Source organism: Syngnathoides biaculeatus, chromosome 4 (genome assembly GCF_019802595.1).
Source record: "Syngnathoides biaculeatus isolate LvHL_M chromosome 4, ASM1980259v1, whole genome shotgun sequence".
NCBI classification, from domain to species: Eukaryota; Metazoa; Chordata; class Actinopteri; order Syngnathiformes; family Syngnathidae; genus Syngnathoides; species Syngnathoides biaculeatus.
Window position 1 is genome coordinate 12,251,168 of NC_084643.1, and position 10,893 is coordinate 12,262,060.

Here is a 10,893-nt window from a genome sequence, read left to right on the forward strand (position 1 = left end):
CTTGTTGTGCTGGCTGGATGAAAGGCAACCATGACTTCCACACTTATGGTGCGGCGGACTTCCACACTGGTTGTGCTGGCTGGATGAATGAGAGCCATGAATTCTACACTTAGGGTGCGGGCGGCATGGTAACCAGCATGGTTGGGTGTGCGCGGGAATGGGACCCGATGCATCCTTGCAGCTCATGGTTGTAATGGATGGATGAAAGGCCACCCATGGACTTCCCCACTGTCGTTCTGGCTGGAGATAATGACAACCATAATTTACACTTAGGGTGCACGGGCATGAACCAGGCATGGTATAAGGGAGAAGGACACCCGCAAGCGGCTTGCAGCGCAACGGTTGTGCTGGATGGATGAAAGACAACCAGACTTCCATACCTAGGTGCGCGGGCATGAACCAGGCATTGTATGCGGGTGTGGACACCCGCAAGCGGGCATGCAGAGCAATGGTTGTAGTTGCTGGATGAACGACAACCGTGAATTCCACACTTAGGGAGCGCAGGCATGAACCAGGCATGGTATGCGGCTGAAGGACAACCCGCATGCGGGCTTCCAGCCCACTGGTAGCGCGGGCTGGGTGAATGAAATAAGTGACTTCCGCACTGGTTACGCTGGATGGATGAATGTCAACCATGACTGGATGCATGAATGACAACCATGACTTCCACACTTTGGGCGCACGCTTATGAACAACGCATGTTATGCTGGTGAAGGACACCTGCAAGCGGCTTCCAGCGAACTGGTTGTGCTGGATGAATGAAAGGCAACCATGACTTCCACACTTAGGGTGTGCGGGCATGAACCAGGCATGGTATGCGGGTGAAGGACAACCGCAAGCGGGCGAAGGACACACGCAAGCAGGCTTGCTGCGCAATGGTTGTGCTGGATGGATGAAAAGCAACCATGACTTCCAAACTTAGCATGCGCGGGTATGAACCAGGCATGGTATGCGATGGGAAGACGCACCCAAGAGGGGTTCCAGCACACTGGTTGTGCTGGATGGATAAAAGGCAACCATGACTTCCAAACTGGTTGTGCTGGCTGGATGAATGACAACCATGACTTCCACACTTAGGGTTCGCGGGCATGAACCAGGCATGGTAAGCGGGTGGAGGACACCCGCAAGCAGGCTTGCAGTGCAATGGTTCTGCTGGATGGATGAATGAAACCATGACTTCCGCACTTGTTGTGCTGGCTGGATGAAAGGCAACCATGACTTCCACACTTATGGTGCGCGGACTTCCACACTGGTTGTGCTGGCTGGATGAATGACAACCAGGACTGGATGGATGAATGATAACCATGACTTCCACACTTTGGGCGCACGCTTATGAACAACGCATGTTATGTGAGTGAAGGACACCTGCAAGCGGGCTTCCAGCGCACTGGTTGTGCTGGATGAATGAAAGGCAACCATGACTTCCACACTTCGGTTGCGCAGGCATGAACCAGGCATGGTATGCGGGTGAAGGACAACCGCAAGCGGGCGAAGGACACACGCAAGCAGGCTTGCTGCGCAATGGTTGTGCTGGATGGATGAAAAGCAACCATGACTTCCAAACTTAGCATGCGCGGGTATGAACCAGGCATGGTATGCGATGGGAAGACGCACCCAAAAGGGGTTCCAGCACAGTGGTTGTGCTGGATGGATAAAAGGCAACCATGACTTCCAAACTAGTTGTGCTGGCTGGATGAATGACAACCATGACTTCCACACTTAGGGTTCGCGGGCATGAACCAGGCATGGTAAGCGGGTGGAGGACACCCGCAAGCAGGCTTGCAGTGCAATGGTTCTGCTGGATGGATGAATGACAACCATGACTTCCGCACTTGTTGTGCTGGCTGGATGAAAGGCAACCATGACTTCCACACTTATGGTGCGCGGACTTCCACACTGGTTGTGCTGGCTGGATGAATGAGAGCCATGAATTCTACACTTAGGGTGCGCGGGCATGAACCAGGCATGGTATGCGGGTGAAGGACACCCGAATGCACGCTTGCAGCGCAATGGTTGTAATGGATGGATGAAAGGCCACCATGACTTCCACACTGTCTGTTCTGGCTGGATAAATGACAACCATAAATTCTACACTTAGGGTGCACGGGCATGAACCAGGCATGGTATAAGGGAGAAGGACACCCGCAAGCGGGCTTGCAGCGCAACGGTTGTGCTGGATGGATGAAAGACAACCAGACTTCCATACCTAGGGTGCGCGGGCATGAACCAGGCATTGTATGCGGGTGATGGACACCCGCAAGCGGGCATGCAGAGCAATGGTTGTAGTTGCTGGATGAACGACAACCGTGAATTCCACACTTAGGGAGCGCAGGCATGAACCAGGCATGGTATGCGGCTGAAGGACACCCGCATGCGGGCTTCCAGCCCACTGGTAGCGCGGGCTGGGTGAATGAAATAAGTGACTTCCGCACTGGTTACGCTGGATGGATGAATGTCAACCATGACTGGATGCATGAATGACAACCATGACTTCCACACTTTGGGCGCACGCTTATGAACAACGCATGTTATGCTGGTGAAGGACACCTGCAAGCGGGCTTCCAGCGAACTGGTTGTGCTGGATGAATGAAAGGCAACCATGACTTCCACACTTAGGGTGTGCGGGCATGAACCAGGCATGGTATGCGGGTGAAGACACACGCATGCGGGCTTCCAACCCACTGGTAGCGCGGGCTGGGTAAATGAAATAAGTGACTTCCGCACTGGTTACGCTGGATGGATGAATGTCAACCATGACTGGATGGATGAATGACAACCATGACTTCCACACTTTGGGCGCACGCTTATGAACAACGCATGTTATGCGGGAGAAGGACACCCGGAAGGGGGCTTACAGCGCAATAGTTATGTTCCCTGGATGAATGACAACCGTGACTTCAGCACTTAGGGAGCGCGGGCATGAACCGGCCATGGTATGCGGGTGAAGGACACCCCTAAGCGGGCTTCGAGCGCAATAGTTGTGTTGCCTGGATGAATGACAACCGTGACTTCCGCACTGGTTGTGCTGGCTGAATGAATGACAACCGTGACTTCCGCACTGGTTGTGCTGTATGAATGAATGACAACCACGACTTCCACAGTTAGGGTGCATGGGCATGAACAATGCATGTTATGCCGGTGAAGGACACCCGCAAGCGGGCTTGCAGCGCACTGGTTGTGCTGGTTGGATGAATGACAACCGTGACTTCCGCACTGGTTGTGTTGGATGAATGAATGGCAACCATAACTTCCACACTTAGGGCGCACGGGCATGAACAATGCATGTTATGCGGGTGAAGGACACCCTAAGTGTAGAATTCATGGCATTCATCCAGCCAGAACAACCAGTGTGGAAGTCATGGTGGCCTTTCATCCATCCAGCACAACCATTGTGCTGCAATCCCGCTTAAAGGTGTCCTTCACCCGCATACCATGCCTGGTTCATGACCGCGCACCCTAAGTATGGAAGTCTGGTTGTCTTTCATCCAGCCAGCACAACCAGTGCGCTGCAAGCCCGCTTGCAGGTGTCCTTTACCCGCATACCAAGACTGGTTCATGCCCGCGCACCCTAAGTGTGGGAGTCATGGTTGTCATTCATCCAGCCAGCACAACCAGTGTGGAAGTCATGGTTCTCATTCAACCAGCAGGCACAACCTGTCTGGAAGTCATGGTTGCCTTTCATCCATGCAGCACAACCGTTGTGCTGCAAGCCCGCTTGCGGGTGTCCTTCACCCGCATACCATGCCTGGTTCATGTCCGTGCACCCCAACTTTGGAAGTCATGGTTGGCTTTCATCCATCCAGCAGAACCAGTAAGCTGGAAGCCCTCTTGGGTGCGTCTTCCCATCACATACCATCACTGGTTCATGCCCGCGCACGCGAAGTTTGGAAGTCATGGTTGTCATTCATCCAGCCAGCACAACCAGTTTTTGGAAGCCCGCTTGGGTGCGTTCATCCCCCCAGCATACCATGGTTCATGCCGACACACCCTAAGTGTGGAAGTCATGGTTGTCATTCATCCATCCAGCACAACCAGTGCGGAATTCACGGTTGTCAGTCATCCAGCCAGCACAACCATTAGGCTGAAAGCCCACTTGCGGGTGTCCTTCACTCGCATAACATGCGTTGTTCATGCCCGTGCGCCCTAAGTGTGGAAGTCATGGTTGTCATTCATCCATCCAGCACAACCAGTGCGGAAGTAAGTGTTGTAAGTCATCCAGCCAGCACAACCATTAGGCTGGAAGCCCGCTTGCGGGTGTCCTTCACCCGCATAACATATGTTGTTCATGCCCGTGCGCCCTCAGTGTGGAAGTCATGGTTGTCATTCATCCATCCAGCACAACCAGTGCGAAAGTCACGGCTGTCATTCATCCAGCCAGCACAACCAGCGCGCTGCAAGCCCGCTTGCGGGTGTCCTTCACTCGCATAACCTGGGTTGTTCATACCCGTGCACCCGAAGTGTGGAAGTCATGGTTGTCATTCATCCATCCAGCGTAAACAGTGCGGAAGTCACATATTTCATTCACCCAGCCCGCGCTACCAGTGGGTTGGAAGCCCGCATGCAGGTGTACTTCACCCAGATACCATGCCTGGTTCAAGCCCGCGCACCCAAAGTGTGGAAGTCATGGTTGCCTTTCATTCATCCAGCACAACCAGTGTGGAAATCTTGGTTGTCATTCATCCAGCCAGCACAACCAGTGCAGAATTCACGGTTGTCATTCATCCAGTCAGCACAGCCAGTTTGGAAGTAACGGTGGCTTTTCATCTGTCCATTACAACCATTGTGGTGCACGAATGCGCTTCACTGTTGGCTCTAAATGTCTGTCGGAGCGTCAGCCGCCGGAGCCATGTCTAAACAGGGTGATGATGCCTGCGAGGCCGGTCTCTTCACTTAAAGGAAGAACACAGCCGATTTAGCGAGCGACAATGCGGAAGCCAGAGTGAAAGCAAAAGATACTTGTACACGTTACGAAGCTGGACGCTGTTTATTTTTGCAAAAGAAAGTTTGTTCAAATTCCAGGGACAGCCGGACTGCCAAAGGTCAAAGAACTGAAGGCGCGAGCATCTGGCTCAGCAAATCAGGAGGGAGTAATGCTGATTGACTGTTGAAGGGGTGTTGTTTTTTCCTCTTTATTACACTGACCGAAATGAGAAATCACTCACTGGTGGTAGCGTAGCCACCCCCGCCGCCCCACCACACGTAAAGATCCTGTTTCTTGGTTTGTGTGCTTGCACGTGCTCGGGCTCCACCTCCCCGATGCTGCGGGCGAGACGGGCCGGTGGTGCGCCGGCGCCCCGCGAGAGAGGGGGGCATCCATAAAGAAAAAGTTGCCGGGTGGCCAGATTCCAGTCCACCGTCTTACATTCACCCGGTGGCTGCTCCTAACGCGGAGTTCCTTTTTGTATCCGAGGCCCAAAAACCCTTTGCAGCAGAGAAGTACCTCCTCGCAGGCGCATTGTTCCGGACGGGTCCTCCAGACAGTCCATGACACAACTTGAGTCTGTTCTGGGGGTTGAGCCCAGTTCCAATGCAATTATTCATGTCAGAGATATGGTGAGGGGTGTATCTGGCTCCTATACTTCCTTTGTTATAGTCTTTGGCCTGGTTTTGTTTTTTTGTAATGTGTTATTGCATGAAGATTTTTTGTTGTTGTTCTTAGGGTCATGCGTCCACGTGTATGGCCTGGATTTGTGTGGTGTACAAGGCACCTCATTTTGTCTATAGAGTACTATGAGTGTATGCTAGGCATCAAGCAGATCTCCGAATTCTCTTGTCCTTTAAATAGGAAGGTTTTGTCCTGATGCACTATGGTTGTTTTCTCATAGCCCGTGTTTGTGGATGTGGTCTGTAACATGACAGAATTGTGTGTAATTCTAGGGGGGGTGAATGTAATAAAGTCAAAAGTACCTTTTTAATTCTTTTTATAATCACACAAAATTTGAAAATAGTTGCCTGACAAATTAACTCTGAGTGGAATGTTGTAATTAAGCCCTTGCACCCCCACGTACACTTAGAGGGGACACACCCTCCCGTACTAAGTACCCTGACCGTCTTCACCCCTCTCCTTTCGCCGATGTGTGTTGTGGTAAGCTACATCATGGTTGAGGAGTATTCACACTTTCTAGTATGTATAGAGGATAATATATTTGTTTCACTTGTCTAGATCCTAGCTTGATGCTACAGATATTACAAAGTGTTTGTTTCGCCTTGCTCACAGCAGGTACATTCGTTAATATGTCGGGTATTTGCACCTTTCGCCGATATACGTTGTGGTCCTAGCTTGATGCTACAGATATTACAAGTGTTTGTTTTGCCTTGTTCACGGCAGCTGTGTCAAATAAATGGAGATTGCCTTTGAGATGAATCCTGTATCACAACGTGGTCTATAAAACTACACAAAGCAGAAGTCCACCAGTCACATGTATATATATATACAAACATATACATCAACAGTTACACAAAGAACTGAAAAACACAAAAATATTCAGGAAGTCGACCATTTAAATCCTGTGTACTCTTGGCCATCCCATTTGGATGAGGAAAGGTGTCACAAATCTTTGACACACAGCAGGATGGAAGTGGCACATGGTTATTTCTGCCTACAAATCCCCAACACCATCTCATAAGCTGTCTTATAGGCAGAATGTCTTCATAACTTCAAAACAAGAAAATATACTCATGATGATTTTCCTTAATGTCACTTTGTTTGAAGAAGTACTGATTGGACAAATGTTGCTTTTAGCAGGGACAATAATAATAATATAAATAAATAAGTAAATAACATATTTCATTCTTCAAAATCCTTATTTGTGAAAATATACCAACTTAGACTCCAGCTACTCGGTGTCCAAATGTTCCCAAAAAATACAGGTCCTTCGCATATTCTTAAAACAAGACCAAAAACTTCATATATTCATTCAGGATAGCTTAGACATTTCTATTGATCAGTTTGTGGCCAAATTAAAAAAAACAAAAACTTCACAAATGCTCACTAGTCAGTGTTTCCAACACTAAGCATGTTTTCCTCCCTGGGTCTGACTGCTGGATCAGCACCTTCATGCTTTAACAGACTACTCATACATTACATTGAGTTCCCGTTGCCTTAGATGGGTCCAGTTTGAGGAACATGATGCGGTTAGGGGCGCATATGTGACCACCCCAAAGTTTGGAGAACAGGTACCAGGTATCATAGTAATTGGGTATTATACTGAACCCTTCCTCGAATTGGGGCTGGAGCATTGATGTTACAATACCAGACAAAATTATATTTTTTCTAGTTTTATCAACACTACCCTCACCATTCTTGGGGCTTCATGAGTGGAAATGAATGCAATCAATGTCATTCCAAAATCAAATGACACTTGATTTTCCATCGACTTCTCAAGGTGGAGTTTGTACTCACTTGAACCAAACCTGTTGCACATACAATAGATTCCTGACAATGCTGGCAATACCAGCATCATAGCCTGCAGAATGAAAGCTTTCAGTTCGCTATGTTATTTCCCGTGGGGGTGCTGCTTCGATATAGGTTAGTTCACTGGACTGAGCTTGGCTGTATCGCTCCACACTTCTGGTTTGTGTCTTGTTGATTGTCATATTTTCCATGTCGTGTTGTTTTGTCCCTTGAGGAAACTCGGATTTCTTGCATGATTGACACATCGTTATTTCGTGATGGATGATTTCGCTGTTCAGTTTCTGATGTTCATTTTCCTTACCTCTCCCCTCGAGCTGACTGTCTGGATGTTATTGGCCAGTCATATGATGGCCGTGTTTCCTATTCCTGTCTGCCTCATATTCCTCAGTCTACCTCAGAGAGCAATAAAGGCCCGCTTTGATCAAAAAATGATTTGATGCCCATAACATCATATTTGCTTTGATCAAAAAAAGATTTATGACATATCCGGCTCCTGTCAACAGAATACTAGCGGGCGAAAAGATGCCTGAAGAATGGAGGAAAAGTGTTCTAGTTCCCATTTTTAAGAACAAAGGGGATGTTCAGAGCTGTGGGAACTATAGAGGAATAAAGTTGATGAGCCACACAATGAAGTTATGGGAAAGAGTAGTGGAGGCTAGACTCATGACAGAAGTAAGTATCTGCGAGCAACAGTATGGTTTCATGCCTAGAAAGCGTACCACAGATGCATTATTTGCCTTGAGGATGCTAGTGGAAAAGTACAGAGAAGGTCAGAAGGAGCTACATTGTGTCTTTGTGGATCTAGAGAAAGTCTATGACAGAGTATCAAGAGTGGAACTGTGGTACTGCATGCGTAAGTCTGGTGTGGCAGAGAACTATGTTAAAATAGTACAGGACATGTATGATGGCAGCAGAACAATGGTGAGGTGTGCCTTAGGTGTGACAGAGGAATCTAAGGTGGAGGTGCGACTGCATCAGGGATCAGCTCTGAGCCCCATCCTGTTTGCGGTGGTAATGGATAGGATGACAGATGAGGTTAGACTGGAATCCCCTTAGACGATGATGTTCGAAGATGATATTGTGATATGCAGTGAAAGCAGGGACCATGCAGAGGAACAATTAGAAAGATGGAGACATGCACTGGAAAGAAGAGGAATGAAGATTAGCCGAAGTAAAACAGAATATATGTGCGTGAATGAGAAAGGTGGAGGGGGAAGAGTGAGCCTACAGGGAGAAGAAATGGCAAGGGTGGACGACTTCAAATATTTAGGGTCAACAATCCAGAGCAATGGTGAGTGTGGTAAGGAAGTGAAGAAACGGGTCCAAGCAGGTTGGAACAGCTGGCGAAAGGTGTCTGGTGTGTTATGTGACAGAAGAGTCTCTGCTAGGACGAAGGGCAAAGTTTACAAAACAGTGGTGATGTACGGATTAGAGACGGTGGCACTGAAGAAACAACAGGAAGCAGAACTGGAGGTGGCAGAAATAAAGATGTTGAGGTTCTCGCTCGGAGTGAGCAGGTTGGATAGGATTAGAAATGAGCTCATTAGAGGGACAGCCAAAGTTGGATGTTTTGCTGACAAGGTTCGAGAAAGCAGACTTTGATGGTTTGGACATGTTCAGAGGCGAGAGAGTGAGTGGGTGCTGAGGATGGAGCTGCCAGGCAAAAGGGCGAGAAGAAGACCAAAGAGAACGTTTATGGATGTGGTGAGAGAAGACATGAGGGCAGTTGGGGTTAGAGAGGAAGATGCAGGAAATAGGCTAAGATGGCAAAAGATGACACGCTGTGGCGACCCCTAACGGGACAAGCCGAAAGGAAAAGAAGAAGATGTCTAAGATAGTGTTTTTCAACCTTTTTCGAGCCAAGGCACATTTCTTTCATTGAAAACATCCACAGCACACCACTACCTGAAAATATGGGGAAAAAAAAGCTAATTTTAACAATGTTATATTGTTTATATAAGCATTTTCTAACATTGAAGAATAACATTACTTTATTAATGTCTTGAATAGGAACCCAATAAAAACAAATAGTATTTTAGAATCTTTCATATTCATACTCAGTGTGAAAAATGGGATTGTTTGGATGAACACAGATCTGATATCCTGGCATGAATCAATGAAAGACACACAAAGCTCTTCATGCACAGCTCTCGGTCTTTCACTGTTTTTGGTTTTTACAGCAGCCAGGCTTGAAAAGCTCACCTCACAAAGGTATGTTGGGGAAAATGAGAGCAATGTCAAAATAGCTTTGTTGCCCGGCAGGGGGAACTCCTTGGCAGCTTCCAACCAAAAACTGTCCAACAATAGATCAGCAAATCTTTAGACTTTTCTATACCATTGTTCAATAGCCAATGTGGGATGTTTTTCAACATCTTCAGCCTACCTCTGATTGAATAGTCTGACAAAATAAACTCAGTCTCCGAAGAAATTTCCACCCATTTTACAACCAGCCACCAATGGATGAACATTGTAACCATCAGGAGGGTGTTATCTTTTCCATAACCCAAGCCCAGACTCCATCATCACTTCATGTACAGTGCCTTGTAAAAGTATTTGGCCCCCTTGAACTTTTCAACCTTATGCCACATTTCAGGCTTCAAATATAAAGATATACATATTTTATTTTTTGTCAAGAATCAACAATAAGTGGGACACAATCGTGAAGTGGAACGAAATTTATTGGATGTTTTATTCTTTTTTAAAAAATAAAAAACTGAAAAGTGGGGCGTGCAATATTATTCGGCCCCTTTACTTTCAGTGCAGCAAACCCACTCCAGAAGTTCAGTGAGGATCTCTGAATGATCCAATGTTGACTGATGATGATAAATAGAATCCACTTGTGTGTAAGCAAGTCTCCGTATAAATGTATCTGCTCTTTGATAGTCTCAGGGTTCTGTTTAAAGTGCAGAGAGCATCATGAAGACCAAGGAACACACCGGCAGGTTCGAGATACTGTTGTGGAGAAGTTTAAAGCCGGATTTGGAGACAAAACGATTTCCCAAGCTTTAAACATCTCAAGGAGCACTGTGCAAGCAATCATATTGAAATGGAAGGAGTATCAGACCAATGCAAATCTACCAAGACCCGGCCTCCCTCTAAACCTGGTGTGTCCAGACTTTTTTTTACCCCAAGATCTACTTCTCAAGTATGACATGTCCTTCTACACATCAGCCACGGCTTCACAGCGCCGTGTAACTGTACTCCTTTACAGCTGCAGAGATTTTATTGAAGATATTTCCCCCTTATTTTTAAAAGATTGGACCAACAGGTCAGCTGTGCCTCTCTTACCATCTCTCCGTCTTGGAAGGACTTCTTGTTATTAACGATGATGTGACGAACCCAGAAACTATGCTTCGGTGGCGGCTTTCGCTGTTGAACTATATTGTGTGAAAAGTGACTGTTGTACGTCCAATTGGGATTTTAGTTCGTTAACTTTTCTCATTCTCAGTTTGCTTTTCGGCAGAATGTCGGTGTCGTAT